The sequence below is a fragment of the Ceratotherium simum genome, chromosome 5 (assembly GCF_057802395.1).
Source record: "Ceratotherium simum simum isolate JZ-2026a chromosome 5, ASM5780239v1, whole genome shotgun sequence".
NCBI lineage: Eukaryota > Metazoa > Chordata > Mammalia > Perissodactyla > Rhinocerotidae > Ceratotherium > Ceratotherium simum.
Window position 1 is genome coordinate 39,683,472 of NC_141904.1, and position 24,938 is coordinate 39,708,409.

At 35.2% G+C, this 24,938-nt stretch overlaps 1 long non-coding RNA gene across 1 annotated transcript in view; it reads right to left on the reverse strand.

Annotated features, from left to right (window-relative positions):
• The window catches only part of LOC147917010 (uncharacterized), a 221,848-nt gene that overhangs the window by 192,123 nt on the left and 4,787 nt on the right, over nucleotides 1–24,938 (reverse strand). The gene's annotated exons all lie outside the window — the stretch shown is intronic.

Genomic DNA, 24,938 nt, shown 5'->3' on the forward strand with positions numbered 1-24,938 from the left:
AAGCCATCACTTACATAAGGTCACCTATCCAAGAGCAGGAGACGTAGCTGACCTACTTAATACGTAGACACAAGCACAGGGAAAGAGGCAAAATGAAGAGGCAAAAGAATACATTCCAAGTAAGGGAACAGGACAAAACCCCAGAAAAGGAACTTAGTGAAACAGAAATGAGCAACCTACCCGACAGAGAGTTCAAACTAAGAGTGTTAAGGATGCTCACTGATCTGGGGAGAAGAATAGATGGACTCAGTGAGAATGTCAACAAAGAAATGGAAGACATAAAAAAGAACCAATCAGAAATGAAGAATACAATACTGGAAATGAAAAACTCATTAGAGGGACTCAAAAGCAGAGTAGAGGATACAGAAGAACGGATCTGTGAGCTGGAAGAAAGACTAGAAGAAATTACCCAAGGTGAACAGGTAAAAGAGAAAAGAATTAAAAAGAGTGAGGACAGTCTAAGGGACCTCTGGGACAACATCAAGCGCACTAACATCCGTGTTATAGGTGTCCCGGAAGGAGAAGAGCGAGACAAGGGGGCAGAGAATCTATTTCAAGAAATAATAGATGAAAACTTCCCTAACCTAAGGAAGGAAACAGACATCCAGGTACAGGAGGCACAGAGAGCCCCAAACAAGATAAACCCAAAGAGGCCCACACCAAGACACATCATAATCAGAATGTCCAGAATTAAAGATAAAGAGAGAATCCTAAAAGCCGCAAGAGAATGTCAAGTTACATACAAAGGAAACCCCAGAAGGCTATCAGCTGACTTCTCAGCAGAAACCTTACAGGCTAGAAGAGAATGGCATGATATATTTAAAGTGCTAAAAGGAAAAACTTACAGCCAAGAATACTCTACCCAGCAAGGTTATCGTTCAAAATGGAAGGAGAGATCAAAATTTTCCCAGATAAGCAAAAATTAAAGGAGTTTGTCACCAAGAAACCAGTGTTACAAGAAATGTTAAAGGGACTGATTTAAGGGGAAAAGAGAAGACCACAAATAGGAAAAATTATCTATTTCCACGATTAGAACGTAATGGATACAAATGCACAAAAAAGAGGTTGGATATGATATCAAAAACATAAAACGAGGGAGGAGGGTAGTTAAAGAGTACAGCTTTCAGACAGAGGTCAAACTAAAGTGACCATCAATTCTGTATAGAAGAAGAAAGGAACAGAGAAGGACTACTAAAACACTGAGGAAAAAAAAAAAAAAAAGTTAAAAAAAGGCAGTAAGGACATACTTAACAAAAACTAGTTTAAACGTCAATGGACTAAATGCTCCAACTAAAAAGCAAAAGGTGGCAGACTGGATAAAAACACAAGACCCATATATATGCTGCATACAAGAGACACACATCAGACCTAAAGACACTCACAAACTGAAAGTGAAGGGATGGAAAAAGATACTCCACGCAAATGGCAATGAAAAGAAAGCTGGGGTAGCAGTACTCATATCAGACAAAATAGACTTTAAAACAAAAACTGTAAAACGAGACAAAGAAGGGCATTACATAATGATCAAGGGAACAATCCAACAAGAGGATATAACACTTGTAAATATCTACGCACCCAATGTAGGTGCACCTAAATATATAAAGCAATTATTAACAGACATAAAAACAGAAATAGACAGTAACACAATAATAGTAGGGGACTTTAACACTCCACTTACACCAACAGATAGATCATCCAAACAGAAGATCAATAAGGAAACATTGGCCTTAAACGACACACTAGAACAGATGGACCTAGTAGATATATACAGAGCATTCCATCCAAAAACCGAAGAATACACGTTCTTTTCAAATGCACATGGAACGTTCTCCAGGATTGATCACATATTAGGCCACAAAACAAGTCTCCATAAATTTAAGAAGATTGAAATAATACCAAGCATCTTTTCTGACCACAAAGGCATGAAACTAGAAATCAACTATAGGAAGAAAATCAGAAAAGCCACAAATACATGGAGATTAAGCAAAATGCTACTGAACAACGACTGGGTCAACGAAGAAATCAAAGAAGAAATCAAAAAATACCTGGAGACAAATGAAAATGAAAATACGACATGCCAGAATTTATGGGATACAGCAAAAGCGGTTCTAAGAGGGAAGTTTATAGCAATACAGGCCTATCTCAACAAACAAGAAAAATCTCAAATAAACAATCTAACAATGCACCTAAAGGAACTGGAAAAAGAAGAACAAACAAAGCCCAAAATCAGTAGAAGAAGGGAAATAATAAAAATCAGAGCAGAAATAAATGAAATAGAGACCAAAAAAACAATAGAAAAATTAATAAAACCAAGAGCTGGTTCTTTGAAAAGATCAACAAAATAGACAAACCTTTAGCTAGACTCACCAAGAAAAAAAGAGAGAAGGCACAAATAAGTAAAATCAGAAATGAAAAAGGAGTGGTTACAACAGACACCTCAGAAATACAAAAGATTATAAGAGAATACTCTGAAAAACTATATGCCAACCAATTCGACAATCTGGAAGAAATGGATAAATTCTTAGAATCATACAACCTTCCAAAGCTGGATCAAGAAGAAGTAGAGAATTTGAATAGACCAATCACCAGTAAGGAGATTGAAACAGTAATCAAAAACCTCCCCAAAAATAAAAGTCCAGGACCAGACGGCTTCCCTGGTGAATTCTACCAAACATTCAAAGAAGACTTAATACCTATCCTTCTCAAACTCTTCCAAAAAATTGAGGAGGGGGGGAAGCTCCCTAACTCATTCTACGAAGCTGACATTACTCGGATACCAAAACCAGACAAGGACAACACAAAAAAAGAAAATTACAGGCCAATATCACTGATGAACATCGATGCGAAAATCCTCAACAAAATACTAGCAAATCGCATACAACAATACGTTAAAAAGATTATACACCATGATCAAGTGGGATTTATTCCAGGTATGCAGGGATGGTTTAACATTCGCAAATCAATCAACGTAATACACCACATTAATAAAATGAAGAACAAAAATCACATGATCATCTCACTAGATGCAGAGAAAGCATTTGACAAGATCCAGCATCCATTTATGATAAAAACTCTGAATAAAATGGGTATAGAAGGAAAGTACCTCAACATAATAAAGACCATATATGAGAAACCCACAGCTAATATCATCCTCAATGGTGAAAAACTGAAAGCTATCCCTCTAAGAACAGGAACCAGACAAGGATGCCCACTGTCACCACTCCTATTTAACATGGTATTGGAAGTCCTAGCCAGAGCAATCAGGCAAGAGAAAGAAATAAAAGGGATCCAAATTGGAAAGGAAGAAGTGAAACTGTCACTATTTGCAGATGACATGATTTTATATATAGAAAACCCTAAAGAATCCACCAGAAAACTTTTTAGAAGTAATAAACGAATATGGGAAAGTTGCAGGATACAAAATCAACATACAAAAATCAGTTGCATTTCTGTACACTAACAACGAAGTAGCAGAAAGAGAAATTAAGAATACCATCCCATTTACAATTGCAACAAAAAGAATAAAATACCTAGGAATAAACTTAACCAAAGAGGTGAAAGATCTGTACAGCCAAAACTATAAAACATTTCTGAAAGAAATTGAAGAAGACACAAAGAAATGGAAAGATATTCCGTGCTCTTGGATTGGAAGAATTAACATAGTTAAGATGTCCATACTTCCTAAAGCCATCTATAGATTCAATGCAATCCCTATCAAAGTTCCAACAACATTTTTCACAGAAATAGAACAAAGAATCCTAAAATTCATATGGAACAACAAAAGACCCCGAATAGCTAAAGGAATCCTGAGAAAAAAGAACAAAGCTGGAGGTATCACACTCCCTGATTTCAAAATATACTACAAAGCTATAGTAACCAAAACAGCATGGTACTGGCACAAAAACAGACACACAGATCAATGGAATAGAATCGAAAGCCCAGAAATAAACCCACACATCTATGGACAGCTAATCTTTGACAAAGGAGCCAAGAACATACAATGGGGAAAAGAAAGTCTCTTCAACAAATGGTGTTGGGAAAACTGGATAGCCATATGCAAAAATGAAAGTAGACTCTTACCTTACACCATACACAAAAATTAACTCCAAATGGATTAAAGACTTGAATGTAAGACCTGAAACTGTGAAAGTTCTAGAAGAAAACATAGGCAGTACGCTCTTCGACATCAGTCTTAGCAACATCTTTTCAAACACCACATCTGACCGGGCAAGAGAAACAATAGAAAAAATAAACAAATGGGACTACATCAAACTAAAAGCTTCTGCACAGCAAAGGAAACCATCAACAAAACGAAAAGACAACCTAACAATTGGGAGAAGATATTTGCAAACCATACATCTGATAAGGGCTTAATCTCCAAAATATATAAAGAACTCATGCATCTCAACAACAAAAAACTACCAACCCAACTAAAAATGGGCAAAAGACCTGAACAGACATTTCTCCAAAGAAGATATACAGATGGCCAACAGACACATGAAAAGATGTTCAAAATCACTAACTATCAGGGAAATGCAAATCAAAACTACAATGAGATATCACCTCACGCCCGTCAGAATGGCTATAATTAACAAGACAGGAAACAACATGTGTTGGAGAGGTTGTGGAGAGAAGGGAACTCTCATACACTGCTGGTGGGAGTGCAAACTTGTGCAGCCACTATGGAAAACAGTATGGAGATTCCTCAAAAAATCAACGATAGAACTACCGTATGATCCAGCTATTCCACTGTTGGGTATTTATCCAAAGAACTTGAAAACACCAATTTGCAAAGGTACATGCACCCCTGTGTTCATTGCAGCCTTATTCACAATAGCCAAGACTTGGAAGCAACCTAAGTGCCCATCAAGGGACGAATGGATAAAAAAGCTGTGGTATATATACACAATGGAATACTACTCAGCCATAAGAAACGATGAAATCCAGCCATTTGTGACAACATGGATGGACATTGAGGGCATGATGCAAAGTGAAATAAGTCAGAGGGAGAAGGTCAAATACCGTATGATTTCCTTCAGTAAGTAGTAGATAATAACAACAATAAACAAACACATAGGGACAGAGATTGGATTGGTGGTTACCAGAGGGGAAGGGGGGAGGGAGGAGGGTGAAAGGGATAATTGGGTACATGTGTGTGGTGATGGGTTGTAATTAGTATTTTGGTGGTGAACATGATGTAATCTATGCAGAAATAGAAGTACAATGATGTACACCTGAAATTTTTACAATGTTATAAACCAATGTTACTGCAATAAACAAAAAATTTAAAAAAAAAAAAAAAAAAAGAACCAATAAGTTAGTTTCTGCGTGCAAGACGATTCACAAAAATAATTGCATTTCTATCACCCAACAATAACCAAATGTAAGTTTTTTAAAGTTCCTCTTCCCAATAAGAACAAGAAGCATAAGATAATTGGGAACATTTCTAATAAAATATTAATACGACCTTTACGGAGAAATTGTCCAGTAATATTGTAAGAGATAAAGGATAAATGGAGATACATGAATAAATGGAAAGGTGTATTGTGTTCATCAATGAAATGACTCAATATTGTAAAGATACAAATTCTCCCCAAATTCATCTATATATTCAATATCATTGATTCCAAAAGTCATAAGACAGAAGTGTCCAGGAATAGCAGCTTGAGGTTTAAGAAACGTAACAAAATGCAGCAATATCAAAATATCAAAACCTACAATAAAGGTATAGTAATTAAAACATTATGAAACAGAACAAAGAATTCTAAAATTCATATGGGGCAACAAAAGACCCCGGCTAACTAAAGCAATCCTGAGAAAAAAGAACAAACTAGAGGTATCACAATCCCTGACTTCAAAACATACCACAAAGTGATAGTAATCAAAACAGCATGCTACTGGTACAAAAACAGACACACAGATCAATGGAACAAAATTTAAAGCCCACATCTATGGACAGCTAATCTTCAACAAAGGAGCTAAGGACAATGGAGAAAGGAAAGTCTCTTTAATAAATGGCACTGGGAAAACTGGACAGCCACTTGCAAAAGAATGAAAGTAGACCATCTTCTTTCACCATACACAAAAATTGACTCAAAATGGATCAAAGACCTGAAGATGAGACCTGAAACTATAAAACTCCTGAAGGAAAATATAGGCAGTACACTATTCGTCATCGGCCATAAGGGGATCTTTTCGAATTCCATGTCTACTCAAACAAGGGAAACAAAAGAAAAAATAAACAAGTGGGACTTCATCAGATTAAAGAACTTCTACAAGGCAAATGAAACCAGGATCAAAATGAATAAACAACCCACCAGCTGGGAAAAAATACTTGCAAACCATATATCTGACAAGGGGTTAATCTCTATAATATATAAAGAACTCACACAACTGAATAACAAAAAAACAAACAACCCGATCAAAAAATGGGCAGAGGAAATGAATAGACACTTCTCCAGAGAAGATATACAGATAGCCAATTGGCACATGAAAAGATGCTCAACATCACCAATCATCAGGGAAATACAAATCAAAACCACACTAAGACATCACCTTACACCATTAGAGTGGCTATAATCACCAAGACAAAAAACAACAAATGCTGGAGAAACTGTGGAGAAACAGGAACCCTAATTCACTGCTGCTGGGAATGCAAACTGGCACAGCCTCTATGGAAACCAGTATGGAGATTCCTCAAAAAATTAAAAATAGAAATACCTTAAGACCCAGCTATCCCACTACTGGGCATCTACCCAACGAACCTGAAATCAACAATCCAAAGAGGCTTATGCACTCCTATGTTCATTGCAGCATTATTCACTATAGCCAAGACATGGAAGCAACCCAAGTGTCCTTCAACTGCTGAGTAGATAAAGATGTGGTATTTATATACAATGGAATACTGCTCAGCCATAAAAAAGACAAAATCATCACATTTGCAACAACACAGATGGACCTGGAGGGTATTACGTTAAGCAAAATAAGCCAGAAAGAGAAAGGCAAACACTGCATGATTTCACTCATATGTGGAAGATAAACCAACACACGGACAGATAGAACTGTTTGGTGGTTACCAGGGGCAAGGGCGGTGGGGGGGGGTGGTGAGCACAAGGTGTGAAGGGATGCATTTATATGGTGACCGACAAACAATAATGTACAACAAAAATTTCACAATAAAGAAAAAAAAACATTATGGCCCCAATGTAAGAATAGCTAAATGGATCTAGATTAGTAGGTCAAAACTGATAACCCATTGGAATTTGGTGTATGACAGGCATATCATATACGGGGGCATAGGGCTGAGGGGGTACAAAGAGGACTTTCATTCTATTAGCCGTGTTTTATGTCTTCTATTTTAAAATATGCAAAATATAACAAAAAGTTTAGGTATATAGGTATATTTTTATACTTAAATTTCCAAGTAAAATTAATAAAATTTTATAAAGAAAAAAGTTAATATTTTCACTCCAAATCTCTCTTTGTTAAAGTAGGAAAGTGGGAAGATCTATAGACTAATGAATTGAATGTATGAAATACATACATTGGAGTTACTATATGTAGAGGAGCTGACACGTATTAAGAATTTACTATAATCTTGGGACTACGCCAGGTATTATGAATACGTTAGGGGAAGCTTCTTGGACATCAGTGAGGCAGAAGGGTGATGATGCGGACGGTGAAGAGAAGAGAGCATAATATCTCAAAGGCTGTAGTTCTGGGTTAAGAAATCCTGTTCTAGAGCTTCAGCCACAAATCTCTGTCACTTCTTCAGACAAAGCCCGAAAGAGCGGTTTGTAGCGCCAGGAGCTTCATGCTTGGTTTTTATTTTAAGTTGTTTTCTATTTATAAGATTTTAAACAACTAGATAACTGAATTGTGGAGCCCAAATATAATTTAAAAAATTACAGAAGAACATACATAGGAACACAAAGGTTCAACTTGGAATCAAGCAGGGAAAGCGGTAATTGTGGATGCAGTTACATGATTGGGCGCATTTTAAAATATCCCCTAAATGAGATTTTCAAAATCTATGAAAACCATTCAAACAGATACTTAGTGCTTTTTTATTTTAGAAGCAAATGATCTTAATGACATAGTGAAGCAAAAGAATATTATGGGTATGAATAAATCATATTCTCTACATTTATATGTGTATACATATATATATATGTATATACATGAGTGTGTGTGTGTGTGTATATTTAACTATGTGGTTCAGAGACTATATGGAGTTTTAGCACGGCAAACAGCAACGGACTGACTTACTAGAAAGGTAAAGGTTAGGCCACATTTTTAGATGGTTTTTCACCAGAATCAGAGATTTATAGTGAAATTCAATGGGCCTAAACCCAAACATCCCATGTTGCTGCCTTTTCTTTGCAAGTTTGTGCTGCATATTGAATTCTGGAAGGAATCTGCTGAGAACATCAGACCCAGTAGTCAGTAAACTCCAGGCAGAGGTGTGGCCTGCCTGATTATGTTCTTTCAGACCCTGCGTGAACCTCACCTCACTAAACCTCTCTTCTGAGCAGGGCTCCGCTGAAGGCAGCTCCTCCTTGTAGCTCTCTCCTTGGTTTCTGCTGTGCTGTATAGAGGCGATTCCTCCCACCTGTCTAGACACTCAGTTTGTTTGTCTTGCTCAAACTCCTGAACAACTTTGAGCTGGAGAGTGGTTATGGGTAATGGTGACCTCTTCAGGCACTTGAATGGATTAAGTTAAATGAGACAACATAGGAAACTGCTTAACACCACAGGTAATTATTACACATTTCCACCCTCCTCTTGCCCTGGAGGAACCCACAGGCTAGTGTGGGAGGCAGAGCTAACCAAACAACCACCTATAGTGTGAGAAGTGCATCTTAGAGTTATGACCACAGAATGAGAACTCAGAGGTGGGAGCAACGCACTCTGCCCAGGGCGGTTACATGAGGGCATCCCAGGGGAGTGGTCGTTACATATTTTTACTTTTATATCCCTAAACTATTATACATATGCACTGTTGATTTGTTTAGTTTTGAGGGAGAATTTCGGGAAAGGGAAGAGAAGGCTGTAATTCTAAGGTTTGTAGGGAGTTTTTATATGATTCAATTCAGTGAGTCTCAACATATTTTCTTTGAACAAATACAACATGATTAAAATAGCTTGTTATTAGAGGAAGAGCTCTCTTGACACAACTGTTAGTCCCTCTCAGATCCTGAGAGCTGCCCTGCAGGAAGCCCATCTCGGCTGGTAATTCATGAGGAAGAAATGCATTTATAAGTGGCAGCCTTGTTTATGAAGAGCTCTCTGTCTGACTGAGGACCGTACCACTCTACTTTATTAAACATTTTGAAAAGCGTGACCAGTGTTTTTAAAGGGATTGATGCAAAACCTGTGTCTTTCTATCTGTCTGACTTCTCACAGAGTTCGATGTGCCTAGGCTTGCCCAATTCACTCCTAGGACAGTAACTGTGCATCTCTCCTAGGACAGTCTCTGTGCTAGGCACAGATGGTGACCAAAAGCTATTTCTGCCCTCAAGGACCATATAGTCATTGTCCAGCATGGTGGATTTCATTTTTAGTAGATTTCAAACATCTTACTTAGAACCTCAGTAAAATTTATTAAAACCTATGAAATATAACAAAGAATAGTGATTCTGACTGAAGCAAGGGAGTAAGACCTGGAGCCACCCTTTCCAAGCAAAATTTGAAGGAAACAGGTCCGGTGAGAAAGAGCGAAGATATTGCCTGAATTTTGGAACATAATTTCAAGAGCCCTCAGCGTGGTTGCCCAAATTATGCTTTTGACAGGAAATAATAAAGTCAGTCTCATCCCCCTACAACCCTTCCTCCAAATATTGTCTCTTCTGTCCAAGTACACCCTGGAGAAGGGGGCCTGCTATACCATATGAAAATTGCCCATTAACTTACTTGCACTTTTAAAGTTTGAAAATTTACTCAATTTTCACCTTACTTTCCAATCTCTTTCTATCCACGTATGACCCCTGGATTCAAAACTTCACTCTATGGAGACACAGTCATTCCACTTCATTCCAACGGTTCTGTCTGGGGCCCCTGGGGACTTTGGTTCTTGTCTTATTACATCAATTTGCGCTGGATCTGCTGCCTTGGAATTGCCCGAAGTCATTGATGCGTATGTGTAGTATAAACCCCATTAAGTTGCAAGCTCCTTGAGGAAGTCTTAAATGTACCCTTGCTTCCTTTACTCCCTCACACATTAGCTTGCAGAGGTGGTGACTGATCATCCACCCAATGACATCATCACATCTAGGACAGCATCCCAGTGCCCATTTTTCTTATTGAATATGCTCTAGGAGCGTCTCTCTTTTGTTTTCACAGCTTTTACCGTACGGTAAGTAAATTTTATTTTGTATTCCTCAGTCTTTCAAAGGCAGCGACTTGTTAGCCATCCCTGTATCCCCAATTCATCACACAGTACCTGGCACAGGAGCTCAATGAATATTTCATGACACTAAGACATCCGGCAGTCTCTAATCTTCTACACCGGTTCCTGCTGAGATCCTAGTTGTCACAGACTCAATGATGTCTTCAGGTTCACTTTCTCCATTATTTCTGGGTAGCGCTTGGGGCAAGAGAATCTTTGGCAAATTTAGGAGCACTTGTACCTGGAGTTATCCTCTTCCTCCAGGTGAGCATCACAGGCTCTCCCACTAAAGGCCTTGCCTTCTCTGAGATCACGGTCACTCCACCTAGGGTGGCCAACCATCTAAGTTTGTCAAAGACTTTCATGGTTTTAAAACTAAACATCCTACATTCCAGGAACTCGGACCTCTAACTTACCTTCAATAGTTGTGGGGTGGTGATGCGGGCTATAACTCTCTCTTCTCCTCTCTCTGCCCCCATAATCACTCTACTCTCTTACCTCACCATCCAGGACACCAAGCACAAGCTGTCCAGTCATAATCGTTAGGAAGGGCTAATGATATCTACAACATCTGCTTTCTGCCCAGCAGAGAACACAAAAGCTTGTTATCCATTGATAACCAACAAAGGAGGGAAACTACAGGAAGAAAAATAGCCTACCTAATTAACCTGCCGCATACGCAAATAATTTAGCACAATGCCTGATATACAGTAAACAGTAACAATTACCATTATTCCTGTGTGCCAGATGCAGTCAAAGCAAAGTAACACATGGATCTTGCCCTCAATGGCCTCACACTCTAGTAAGAGAGACAAGCAAGAAAAGAGATGAGTTTTAAATTAGATCTGACTCAAGGTATTAAAAACTTTATGACTCCAATATTTTTGGAGTCAAGAAAAGTTAATAGAAGAAGGTAAAAGATCTGCAGAACGTGGGAGGAGACCACTTGCAAAAATCTGTGACTCGAGTGTGCTACTCAGTCTGTGTAAGTTTAGATTTTGTGGTTTCTCCTCAGGGATAGCTCCTGCTTACATCATTTCTGATGAACTTCTAAATCTTCTTTGTGGCTAAAAAGAAATTCTGCTGCCTGTCTGGAAATGAACCAGGAGGTTATTTCTCTAGATGCTCATTTTATTAACCTCAAAATACGTTTTAGAGTTTGGGGACCTCTCATCATCTACAGCTACTGGGGACAAGGTTTTAAAAGTGATTTGTTCTCTTGTACTTTTCTAATTAGATCAATAAACAAATATACTAAAGAAACGCTGTCTTTGCAAGATTTTGCTAGCTGTGCATCTAAAGACTGCCCTGGAGACCCTCACTTTAGTTAGATTCAGCAGGGGGTCTAGACATGCTCATTGTCTTGAGAATTTTTTGGTGTCTCACTTCAGACATGAATTTAGGAAACTGTGGCTAACACATGACTCCACAATGAAGCATATAAAAATATAGATTTATTTTTCATCATTTGGACAATGTCCTCACTAAAGCTTTTCTTGGTGCCCTGCTTTTCAAATATTTATTTCCCAAATTTAAGGAATACAGATCTGTTTATTTTAACATTGCTGGTAAGAGTAAAAATTGGCAATAGCCCAGATGTGAAACCATAGATGGGTGGTTCATCCATAGGGTACAGTGCAGCCATTTAGCATACAGACCTGTGCATATACTGACCCAGAAAAATCAATTGGTGGGACAATATGTACATCACAACCGTATTTTTGAATACATATATGATTATAAATAAGTACAGACTGTTAACAGTGTTAACATTGTTTATTTCTAAATGTGAATTATGGGAATATGATGATTTTTTTCATATCTGAATAATCTATTTTATGAAATCCGGCAAATTACTGGTTTTATGAGTAAATAGCATAATCAAAACTAAATAAAATAATATAAATTTGAAGATAGAAATTATTCTCTGTTATATCAGAGAATTGCTACTGGCTCTAGCACCCAGTTGACCTGGAAAATGACTCAACACAGTAGGAGGTGCTGGAATTAGAGCACATCAGACCGGATGGGACCCTGGAGACCCAGCTGTACTCCTTCATTTTATGGTGAGGGAGCTAAAGCCCTAGAAGCCAAATGTCTTGCTCTAAATCCTCCCATTCATTAGTGCAATAACCAGGTTTTCTGACTCACGATTGAATAGCTTTCACATGCCTCACAGTCTTAATGAGAACCACTCACATAAGCCCATCAACTTTGTGCCTCACACACAGCTAGACACTTTGAGGAACACAGAATAATTTTTGAATGCAGTCACTACTCATAAATAAAAGGGTAGAAATATTTGGAAATTCTTTACATCAGCCAAGGTTGGCTTGGTAGGCTGACATGTCTGGGATTGGGTTGGGTGGTTGGGAGGACTGGATCCTCTCTCTGCACAGACTCTCATTCTCCAGCAGGATAGTCCAGGCTTGTTCACTTGTCTCCAATAACAGCAGTGGAAACCCCAAGACTTCTTGAAGTCTAGGCATGGAACTAGTACACTGCCATTTTCACCAAATTCTTTTAGTCAAAGCAAATCACATGGCCAGCCCAGATTCAAGGGTTAAGGAAGCAGACTCTGCTTCTTGATGGGAGGAGCTACAAAGAATTGTGGCCATGTTTACAATCTATTTATACCAGAAAAGCAATCAATTCCAACAAGAATAACCTAAAGATGAGCCTCTAAAGATGAGCCTGGATATGAGACTGAGCCAATTAAACCACTTATGATCATTGAGTCTCAGAATTGGGATTTGGACAGGGGTAGAACAAGTCCAGAACTGAAGCTCTTAGCCATGATTCTTCAAGACCCAACTCAAAGAGCAGCTCTTCCAAGCTGTTACTCGTATAACTCAAAGCAAATACATCCAAGTGCCTTCCTTCGAGCCTCCATAGCAATACTTGAGTACTCTGCAATAGTCCTTATCTTACTTTACTATGTAGTAAAGTCGTTTTTCTACTTTGATCCCCTATTCTAAATTTAGGCTACTTGAGGGCAGGAACTGCAACTTATCAATCACTACACCTCCTGGGCATCAAGCACAGCAAGCACACTGGAATGCATTTGCTACATTTTAAGACATTTAAAAAGATGTCAATTCTGGACCTGAGATATTCCGATAAAGCCAATAATGGATGTTATAACCATGATGCTGAAAGAGATATTACTTCTATAATAGGAAACCATTCTATGGACTTCATTAGAATTCTTGAAAGATCATTGACTCTCCCTCCATCTTTGAAATATTCAACCTCTGATAGTCTAACTACTTTAAACATGGGACCAGCAAGTCAATCATGCCTTCATATTGTACCTACATTACATTTAAAACATAAAGTTTTATTCCATTTCATAAAAATAGATAGATGGATAAATGGGTAGATATGCCAACTGGAAACAGATCAAAGAGCTCTATAAATGATAAGTGTGGACAATGGTTATTTTAAAAATTAGTAGGATTAATGGAGTAATAAAGACTGCTTCCTGAAATAGCCAAAAATTTAAAATAAATAGACAAATAAAACAATAGTTTTCAAGACACTTTTTAGGCAACATAAAAGAGTGACCCTTGAAAGATGGGAAACATATTAGTTGAGCCCTGCAATTGCCCCAGTTTCCTACCTCAAGGATGTTTCCAGTCCATGGTATAGGGGGAATCCAGGTGGAGCCCAGCAGACTCCTGAGTTGCAGAGATGGACCTGATATTCTAGGGATATCAAGGCAACTAGAGTTTGCAGGGCAGAGTCATGGAAAGAGAGCTGCACAGAGAGGACTTGGAAGTCTTGTGAGGATCCCTGCCACCTATTCAGTAGAGATCAGCACATGCATATGAGGAAACTACCAGAGGCGGGGGAAGAACCATCAGAGAGGACTGGAGGAGAACCAGGCTCCCGCCCATGGCTGAGAATAGTCTGCAATTATATACTGGAAAAGTTCATAATTCACAAAGCAGTAGATAGAGTACTCAAAAGGGTCTTGCCTCGGTGGTGGGGAACAATTATCTCTAAAACTAAATGCTGCTCTGGTCCCACTCAAAAAGTCATAAAAAACAAAAAACAAAAAGATCAAACTGTTTCTAAGTAAGATAACTATATCCCAAGACAAAACTTAAGAATATTTACACAAAATATAAAAATTTCCAGTACGCAACAAGGTAAAATTCAGAATGACTCATATCTATCCTAGGATTACCAGGCGTGCAAAGAAACAGGAAAATATCTCCTCCTTATAATGAGAAGAAAAATCAACCAATCACAACTGATCTAGAACTGACGAAGATATTAGAAATAGCAGACAAGTACATAAAAACAATTATAACTGAATTCCAGATGTTCAAAAGGTAAGAAGATACATGAAAAATATAAAAAAATCTAAATCAAGCCTCTAGAGATGAAAAGTAAAACCAGTGAGATGAAAAAATACTCTGGAGGAGTTTAATGGCAGATTAGATATTGCAGGAAAAAAAAAAAGATTAGTGAAGTCTAAGAGATATCAAAAGAATCTATCCAAAAGGAAACAACAGAGAGATAAAACATCAAAAAAACAAAATGACTTCAGTAATTTCTGTGGCCACTTCAAGCATTATGATATACATAGAAGGAAGGATAGAGGAAACAAAAAACTACTTGAAGAAATAACAACTGGTTTTTTTCCAAAGAAAATTAAAGATCCAAGATACTCAATAAACTCCAAGCACAAGAAACATGAAGAAACTATACCAAAGCACATCATAATCAAATTGCTGAGAACCAGTGGTAAAGAGAAAATCTTTATCTTTATCACTTTAGAACAAAAAGACACATTATACATAGAGGAACAAAGATAAGAACGACAGTAGATTTCTTGCTGGGAACTGGAAGGAAGAATAATAGCTCCCCAAAGATTTCCCTGCCCTTGTCGCCTAACCCTATGAATATATTCCTTTACAATGATGAAAGAGACTTTGCAGATGTGATTAAGATTTGGACCTTGAGATAAGAAGATTACTCTGGTTTATCCAAGTGGGACCAATCTAATCAAATAAATTCTTAAAATCAGAGAAACTTTCCTGACTGTAACCAGAGATGTGAAGTGAAGATTTTACCTGCCATTGCTAGCTTTGAAGATGGAGGAAGGAGCCCACAAACCAAGCAATGTGGTGACTTCTGGAAGCTAAGAGAACAGCTCTCAGTTTAGAGCCAGTAAGAAAACAGTAACCTTGATCCCACTACCACAACAAACTTAATTCTACAAACAACCAAATGAGCAGGAAACTCTTTCCTAGAGCCTCCAGAAAACAATGCAATTTGTTGACACCTTGATTTTAGCTCAATGAGACCCATACCAGACTTATGACTGACTGACAGAACCATAAAATAAAACATTTGTGTTGTTTAAAGCCCAGAATTTATGGTATTTATTATGACACCAATAGAAAACTGATACAGAAATAATGCAAGTGAAAAGAAAAGGAAACATTGTAATTAGAGTAATAAAAGGGAAAAAACTTTTCAAAGTAGAACTCAATACCCAACGGAAATGTTTCAAAAATGAAGATGAAATAAGATTTACTTTGGATATACAAAAACTGAAAGAATTTATCATGAGCAGACCTATGTCACAAGAAATGTTAAAGTAAGTTCTCCTGATGAAAATATGAGTTGGCAGAAAGGAATGAAGAGCACCAGAGATGGTAACTCTGGTCACCAAATAATATTTTCTCATTATTTAAATCTCTTTAAAATAAAATTGATTGTATAAACAAAAGTAATAATATATTGTGGAGTTTGTAACACATGTACAAGTAACATATATGACAACAATAACATAATGGCCAAGAAAGGAAAAATGGAAGTATACTCCTGTAAGCTTTTTGTACAATATGTGAAGTGATACAACATCACTTGAAGACAGACTGTGAAGTTAAAAGAGGTATATTATGAACCTAAAGCAATCAATAAAATAATGCAAAATGTAAGTAATCAATCAAGTGAGATAAAATGGAACCATAAAATATAGTCAATTGATCCAAGAGAAGGGGAAAAAAGGAAAAAGGGAAACAAAAAGAAGATGGGACAAAAAAAAAAGAGCAGGATGATAGTTTTAAACTTAACCATATCAATAACCACATTAAATGCAAATGATCTAAATATCCAATTAAAAGCCAGAGATTATCAGATTGGATGAAAAACCAAGACTTAGTTAATAATACTGTATTGAATATTTGAAAGTTACTAAGAGAGTAGCTGTTAAAAGTTCTCATCACAAGAAAAAAAATGTGTAACTATTTGTGGTGATGCATGCTAACTAGACTTATTGTGGTGATCCTTTCTAAATATATATATATATATAATATATATATATATAATCGTTGTGTTATACACCTGAAACTAATATAATGTTATATGTCAATTATATCTCAATAAAAAATAATTTAAAAAAATGAATATCTAATAATATACTGTTACAAAGAAAGACATTAAATATAAAGACATAAATGGGTGAAAATTAGAATGGGAAGTATATGTTATGTTAACACTAATCAAAAGAAAGTGAGAATAGCTATATTAATATCAAAGTAGACTTCAGAGAAAAGAATGTTACCAGAGATAAATGAGGTAAAATCAAAAGCTAGCTCTTTGAGATCAATAAAATTGATAAATATCTAACCAGACTGATCAGAAATAAAAGAGAGAAGACACAAATTACCAATATCAGGAATGAGAGAAATGATATCACTACAGATCCTAAAGATATTAAAAAGATAATAACGGAATATTATATGAAATTTTATGCCAATAAATTCAATAATTTAGATGAAATGAACAAATTCCTTAAAAGACACATAGTACCAAAGCCCACTCAAGATGAAACAGGTGACGTGAATAGCCTTATATCAAAGAAATTGAATTTGTAGTTAAAAATCTTCCCACAGAGAAAACTCCCGGACCCATGGTTTCATTTTAAATCCTACAAAATGTTTAATGAAGAAATAGTACCAATTTTCCTCAAACTCTTCCAGAAAACTAAACAGAAGAAAATATTTCCCAATGCATTTAATGAGGCCAGCATTACCATGGTATCAAAACCAGAGATGTTACAATAAAAGAAAACTACCAACTACTATCCCCCATGGACATGGAAACAAAAATTATAAACAAATTTTTGAAATTCAAATCAAACCATATGGTAAAAGAATAATACTTTATGACCAAGTTATATTGATTCAAGAAATGAAAGTTGAGTTCAACATTAAAATTAAATCAATAGAAAATATAGGCATAAATCTTCATGACCTTAGTTTATGCAATGATTTCATAAATGTGACACAAAAAGCACAAGCAACAAAAGAAAAAATATGTAAACTGAATATCATTAAAATTGGAACTTTGTGCTTTAAAGTTCTGGAACGTGAAAAGACAACCACAGAAAGGGAGAAAATGTTTTCGAATTATTTGATAAGGGATTTATATCTAGAATATATTAAAAACATTCTTATAACTCCATAATTACCCATTTGAAAAACAGGCAAAAGAATCTGAATAGACTCTTTTTCAAAGAAGATATATAAATGGCCAATAAACACATGAAAAGACGCTCACCATCATTAGCCACCAGGGAAAAGCAAATCAAAATCACAATGAGATACCACTTCACATTGACTAGGATATCTACAACAAAAATGACAAATGATAAATGTTGGTAAGATGTGGAAAAGTTGGAACCGTCATATACTTTTGGTAGAGATGTAAAATGTTGTGGAAACAGTCTGTTGGAAAACAGTCTGGCAGTTTTTCAAATGGTTAAACACAGAGTTACCATATGATTCAGCAATACACCCAAAAGAAATTAAAACATATGTCCACACAAAAACTTGTACATGAATGTTCATAGCAGCATTATTCATGATAGCCAAAAAGTGGAAACAACCCAAGCGCATCAACCAATGAATATAGAAATAAAATGTTGTATATCTTTACAATAGAATATTATTCAGAAATAAAAAAAATGATGTACTGATGCATGATACAACATAGATGAACCCTGAAAACATTATGCTAATTGAAAGAACCAGTCACAAAGGACTGCAGGATTGCAGGATATAAGATCAATATACAAAAATTAATTGTGTTACTATCTACTAGCAATGAATAGTCAGAAATTTAATTTGTTAAACATATAACCTATAATGACATCAAAACTATGAAACACTCAGGGAAAATCTGATAAAAGATGTGCAATACCTATACACTAAAAATTACAAAATATTGCTGAATGAAATTAAAGGAAACCTAATAAATGGAGAGAATATCTTGTTAATGAATTTGAAGATTCAATACTGTTAAGATTTCAATTTTTCCCAAGTTGACCTATAGATTCAACACAATCCCAATCAAAATGTCAGTAGGCTTTTTTTTTTTAAATAAAAACTGACAAATTGATTCTAAATTTAACTTGGAAATGCAATTAACGTAGAATAGCCAAAATATTTTGAAAAAGATGAACAAAGTTGGGAGAGTAACACTACCTGATTTCAAGAATAATTACTAAGCTACAGTAGTTGAAACAACATGGCATAGGCATAAATACAGATAAATTGTCAATGAAATGAAACAGAAAGTCTAGAAATAGACACATACATATATGGACCACTAATTATTGCAAAGTTGCAATGGCAATTCAGTGAAGAAAGAGTAATTTTGTCAGAGTAAATGGTGCTGGAACAACTGCATATCTGCAAAAAAACCAAAAAATTAGAAGCTTGACACATAACTCACACCATACACAAAAGTTAACTCAAAATGGATATAGACCTAAAATTTAAGAGCTAAAACTATCAAGTTCTAGAAAAAAACAGTGGACAAAGTCTTTGTGACCTTAACTTAGGCAAAGACTTCTAAGATATGATACTAAAAGCACAATTCATAAAAGAAAAAAACTGATTAATTGAACTTCATCAAAACTAAAAACTTTTGCTCTTTGAAATATAGTTAGGAAAATGAAAAGAGAACCTACAGATTGGGAAAAAATATTTTCAAAACATATATCTAATAAAAAAATGTGTACCCAGAACATATAAAGTACTTTAAAAACTCAATAATAACAAAACAAAGAACCGAAGAAAGAATATTATCACCCGTCTCACCAAAGAAGATATATAGATGGCCAATAAGCACACGAAATGATACTCAACATAACGTGTCATTAGGAGAATGCAAATTAAAAGCACAATGGCAATACCAGCATATCAGCACACATCTATTAAAATGGCTGAAATCCAAAAAAAAAATGACAATACCAATTGCTGGTGAGAATGCGGAGCAACAGGAAGTTTGTTATAGCAAGCATCATATTCAGTGGTGAAACATTAAAACTTCCTACCTGAGACTGGAAACAAGGCAAGGAGGATGCTCATATCACCGCTTCTGTTCAAACTGTTGGAAGCGTTAGCATTGTAACAAGGCAAGAAGAAAGCATAAGGAATACACAATAAAAATAAACCGTCACTATTCACAGATGACATAATAATCCACCTAAAACATCTAAAAGAATCTACAAACAACTATTACAATTACTAGATACAAGGTCTTCATAAAAAAATAAATTGTTTTACTCTATACCTATAACAAATTTCAAATTTTGATATCATTTAAAATAGTCCCAAAACTATCAAATACGGTTTAGTAAAAATTTGGACAATCTCTATATCAAAACTACAAAACATTATTGAGAGAATTTAAAGAAGACCAATATAAATGGAGTAATATGCTATATTTATGGATTGAGAGGCTCAACATTACAAATATTGCAAATGTCCCTTAAACTGGTCTAAAAATTCAATGCAAACTCAATCAAATTCTAAGCATGGTTTTTTGTACCAATTGACACAGTTTCTAAAGTTTAGAGAGAAATGCAAAAAGTGAAGTATATCCAACAGTATTAAAGACTAACAAACATATCATGACATATTATGAAGCTATAGTAATTAGGACGGCATAGTATTGACACAAGAATAAAAATTTGACAAATAGAACTAAAATCAGAGTCCATAAAGAGGCCCAAATATATATAGTCACCCAATTTATGTTAGAGATGACACTCCAGTGTGGGCCCTTCTATAAATAGTGCTGGAACACTTGAACATCTGTATGAAACAAAGAATACTATTTGCACTTCTTCTCACACCTTACCTACACACACAAAAAATCAGATTGAATACAGATCTAAGTATGAAAGTCCATATAAAAAAAACTTTTAGAAAAAACATAAAAGAATATCTTCCTGACCTTGAGAATGGATTTCTTAAACAGAACAATGAAAACACTAACCATAAGAACACTAACTTTACTAAAAGTATAAACCTCTGTTTGTCAAAATTTCCCCAGTAAGAGATTAAAAAAACAACCCACAATGGAAGAGAGAGAGAGAGCCTTGCAACGTATACACACAGCAAACAACTCCAAATATCCAAAATAAAGAACTCTGTAAAAAAAAGATAACCTAATACAAAAATAGGCAGAGATTTAGACATTTATGGAAAGAAAATATGCAAACAACCAAGAACCATATAAAAAGCTGCTGAATTTCGTTAGTTATAAAGGAAATGGAAATTAAAATCACAGAGAGATACCACCATAGACACACACACACACAACACTAGAATGGCTAAAATAAAAAAAGTTCGAGAAAATCAAATTTTTGCAATGATGTTAAACAACTGGAATTCTCAGATACCATTAGAGTTTTAATAGAGAAAACAATTTTGAAAAACTCTTTGTCACTTAGATTTTAAAACTGAACAAATGCATATCTATGACCAGCAATTTCAGTCCTAGTTCTATTCCTAACCAAAATGCATAATACATGAATTAGAAGACAAGTACAAAACGTTCATAAAAGCCCTATTCTCAATAACCCGAAACTAGTAACTACCCGAATGCCAAACAACTGTTAATAATTGTGATATAATTACACAATGGAATATTATACAGCAATGAAAATGGGAGATCTACAACCATATGCAACAATACTAATAATTCTTACAAACAAAATGTTGTGAAAGAAAAACCACAAAAACAGTATGTGTGGCATGGTTCAATTTACAGACAATACAAAAACAGCCAACACTAATCTGTGCTGTTAGGGGTATTGCCTGGAAGAAAGCACAAGAGGGGTTCCTGGGGTGCTGGCAATATTCTGCTTCTTGAACTGGGTGCCAGCTGCATGAGTGTGTTCATTTTGTGAAAATTTGTGATAAACTGTACACTTATGATGCATACATACATTTTTCTGTATATATGTAGACATCCAATAAAACGTTTTTAAAATGGTAGAGTTGCAAATCCTTTTTCAGTTTCAGATTTTCTCTGTTGAATTGTGACTATGTTTTTATTTTTCCAAGTATAAGGCAACAGATTTTATATCTTTCATCCTACACAGATAAGAGGGCCTTTTTTGAAAAAGACAACATTTCCCCGGTAATCTCTGTAACTAGATGATCTCTCACTCCACAAGCAACCCACAGAAAATCCCGTAACTTTAATATGGGTTTTTTTTTAGTTTTATGGATAGTTTATTTTCTTACTTCACTCTGGAAGAGCTTGCTGCCACACAGCTGTGCTAAATCAAAGAGAACGTGCCTTATCTGCTCTGCAAACACGGACAAAACCAACATAGCTGATGTCCAAGTGTCACAGAGGGTATTGTGAGTAGGAAATTTAAATCTAAAAATATGAGGTAATAAAATGGTACTGTACATGAAATTCTTCCTGTGGCTGAGGACAAAAAAGGAAATGATTTTGTTTTTGAACAAACTTTTAACTGAGGCCATAAATATTTCAGCTAACTAATTTTGGATTGAGGGGGTGACTTTGGTGAGGAGGAGTTCTGGTCCTTTGCTGACTCTCAGATGCCCCCAGGGCTTTACCCCAGTTGTCCCACCTTAGCCCTCCAGGAGAACTACTGTGGTTATATCCACCTCACTGCCGCCACAGTCCCAAATCATATCTACTTTCTATTCAGCACGGAGAAGACGAAGGAGATGCAGAGGACAAAGCAAGATCAGTGTATATAATTATGGGCTAAATGCCTAATGACGGTGACTGAAGAACACCACTATTTGTGCTTGAACATTAAGGGCTGTAAGTGAACATGCAGAATCATGGAAATACAACTCTGACTTCATTCTAAAAGGTTTGCTATTTCATTTTGACATTACCATTATTTTCTTAATATTATTTAATTGAATTTTTTATTACATAGCGGAAAAAATACTATTTATGAGTGCATTGCTTACATGTCCAAGTTCTTAGCCCCTTTCTAATAATTTATAGAAAATGTATATTTGATCATAGGATTTCCCCATATTTTGCTATACTTTGCTCATCGTGGTAAGGTCTGCATTATACTGTTCCCATGCAATTTCTGGATTTTATAATTAATTGAGGTTTTCTTTGTTCTTTAGTTCATAACCCATTTTTTATGAATGTCCTATGAACAAATGGAAAAAACAGATTTTGTCAGTGGAGAGCAGAATTTTGTGTTTGTATTATGTGTGCATTCACCTCTTTAAAAAAATTATGTAAGCCTTATTGCCTTTTTTACCTTCCTATCAAAGACAGAGATTTGTGTTAATGTCCAAAATTACAAGGGTGTTCTGTTAATTTATCATTTTAATACTGATGACTTTTATTTTATCGGTTGATACACTGTTATTTTACATAGAAGACTTAATCCTGTTTTAGTATTATTGTGGATTTGAATATTTGAACAATATATATGAAGTTAGTTTTGTAAATAAAATTTTAATTTAACTGAGAATTAAAAGATGAAACGTAATTTTTAACATATTTATATGGAAAATAGCTAAATATAAATTTAATTAATTTTTGTCCTCTCTATTTTTATAGATATATTATATTATTTATTTAGCTAGTCAAAGTAAACTTTACCTGATGACATAGACTCAAAATATATAAAGTAAACAAAACTATTAAAACATCGATAAAAAAATGTTCAATAAAATTTTCAGTAATGAGCTGACCATTTATAAATAAATATATATATATGTATATATATATAAAGTAAAAATTAACATCTCCACTAGGAGAAACTAACAAATTAACTGTCATAATGGGAGATTTTTAACATAAGGTTCTCAGTAAATAACAGATTAAGGAAACCAAATAAAAAAACTTTAAATAAGCAGACAATTTGAACCACAATGTTAATAAGATTGATCAAATAGATATAAAAAACTGGATACTACACATTGTTTTCATACACATAGTTTACAATAATTGACTACGCTTTATACCACAAGACAAATCTTGGTGAAAATATACAGCATTGGAACCGATGTGTTCTATGATCACCAAACAATTAAAGTAGAAAACAATTTTTAAAAGGGTAATGAGAAAAAAATACATATTTTTTGAAATTAAACATTTCTAAATAAACAAAGGCTTAAAGAAATTAATATCAAAATTAGAAAATGTTTAGATGCATAATATAATTCAAATACTACATACCAAAACATGTGGAATAGACATAAAGCCTACTTTAGAAAAGAATAAAGTATGAAAAGTAGAAATTTACTGGTGTAATGTATTTAAAAAAAGAAAATATACACCATTTTAACAGATGCAGGAAAAGCATTTCTGAAATTAAACATATATTCATGACGTAAAATTTTTTTGAAAAACCAGAATAAAAAAAGAAACCATATGTTCTGGGCTGAATTGTGTCCCTAAAAATTTATATTGAGGTCAGTACCCCCTAGTACCTCAGAATGTGACTAGGAGATAGGGCCTTTAATGAGGTGATTAAATTAAAATGAAACTATTAGAGTGGGCCTAATCCAATCTGCCTGGTGTCCTTATAAAAAGATGAAATTTGCACATGAAAGGAAACACCAGGAATGTATGCCCACAGAGAAAGACCAGGTGAGGACACAGTGAGAAGGCAGCCATCTGCAAGACAAGAAGAGAGGCCTCAGCAGAAAGCAACCCTGCTGACGCCTTGATCTCGGACTTCTAACCAAGAGAAAATAAATTTCTGTTGTTTAAGCCACCCAGTCTGTACTATTTTGTTATGGCAGCCCTAGCAAACTAACACACCATACATTTCTTTAAAAATAGAGCACATATCTTATTTTATGCTGAAATGTCAAAAACATTTTGATTATGAATAAGGATTAGGGTTAGGATTAGTTCTAGGATTAGGAACAAGGTAAGAATAACTGCCATCATCCCTTCTACTCAGTATTTTACTCAAAGTCCTAGTCCGGGTCAAGGGAAAAAAAAAAAGAAAAAAAAAAAGAAACAAGTAATGATCAGAAGAGAAGACACAATACTGACGCTATTGCAGCTGAGATGAGTTGTCTATGTGAAAAACTCAAACTCAAATAAGTCCTTAGAATAAACAACAGATTTTAGCAAGATTGGTTACCTATGAAAACAATATCACATTTTATATTCCATTAACAATTAGAAAATGTAATTTTAAAACATTTACAAATACATCAAAAATATGATGTACTTAGGGGAAATACTGTTAAAATTGTTTAGATAA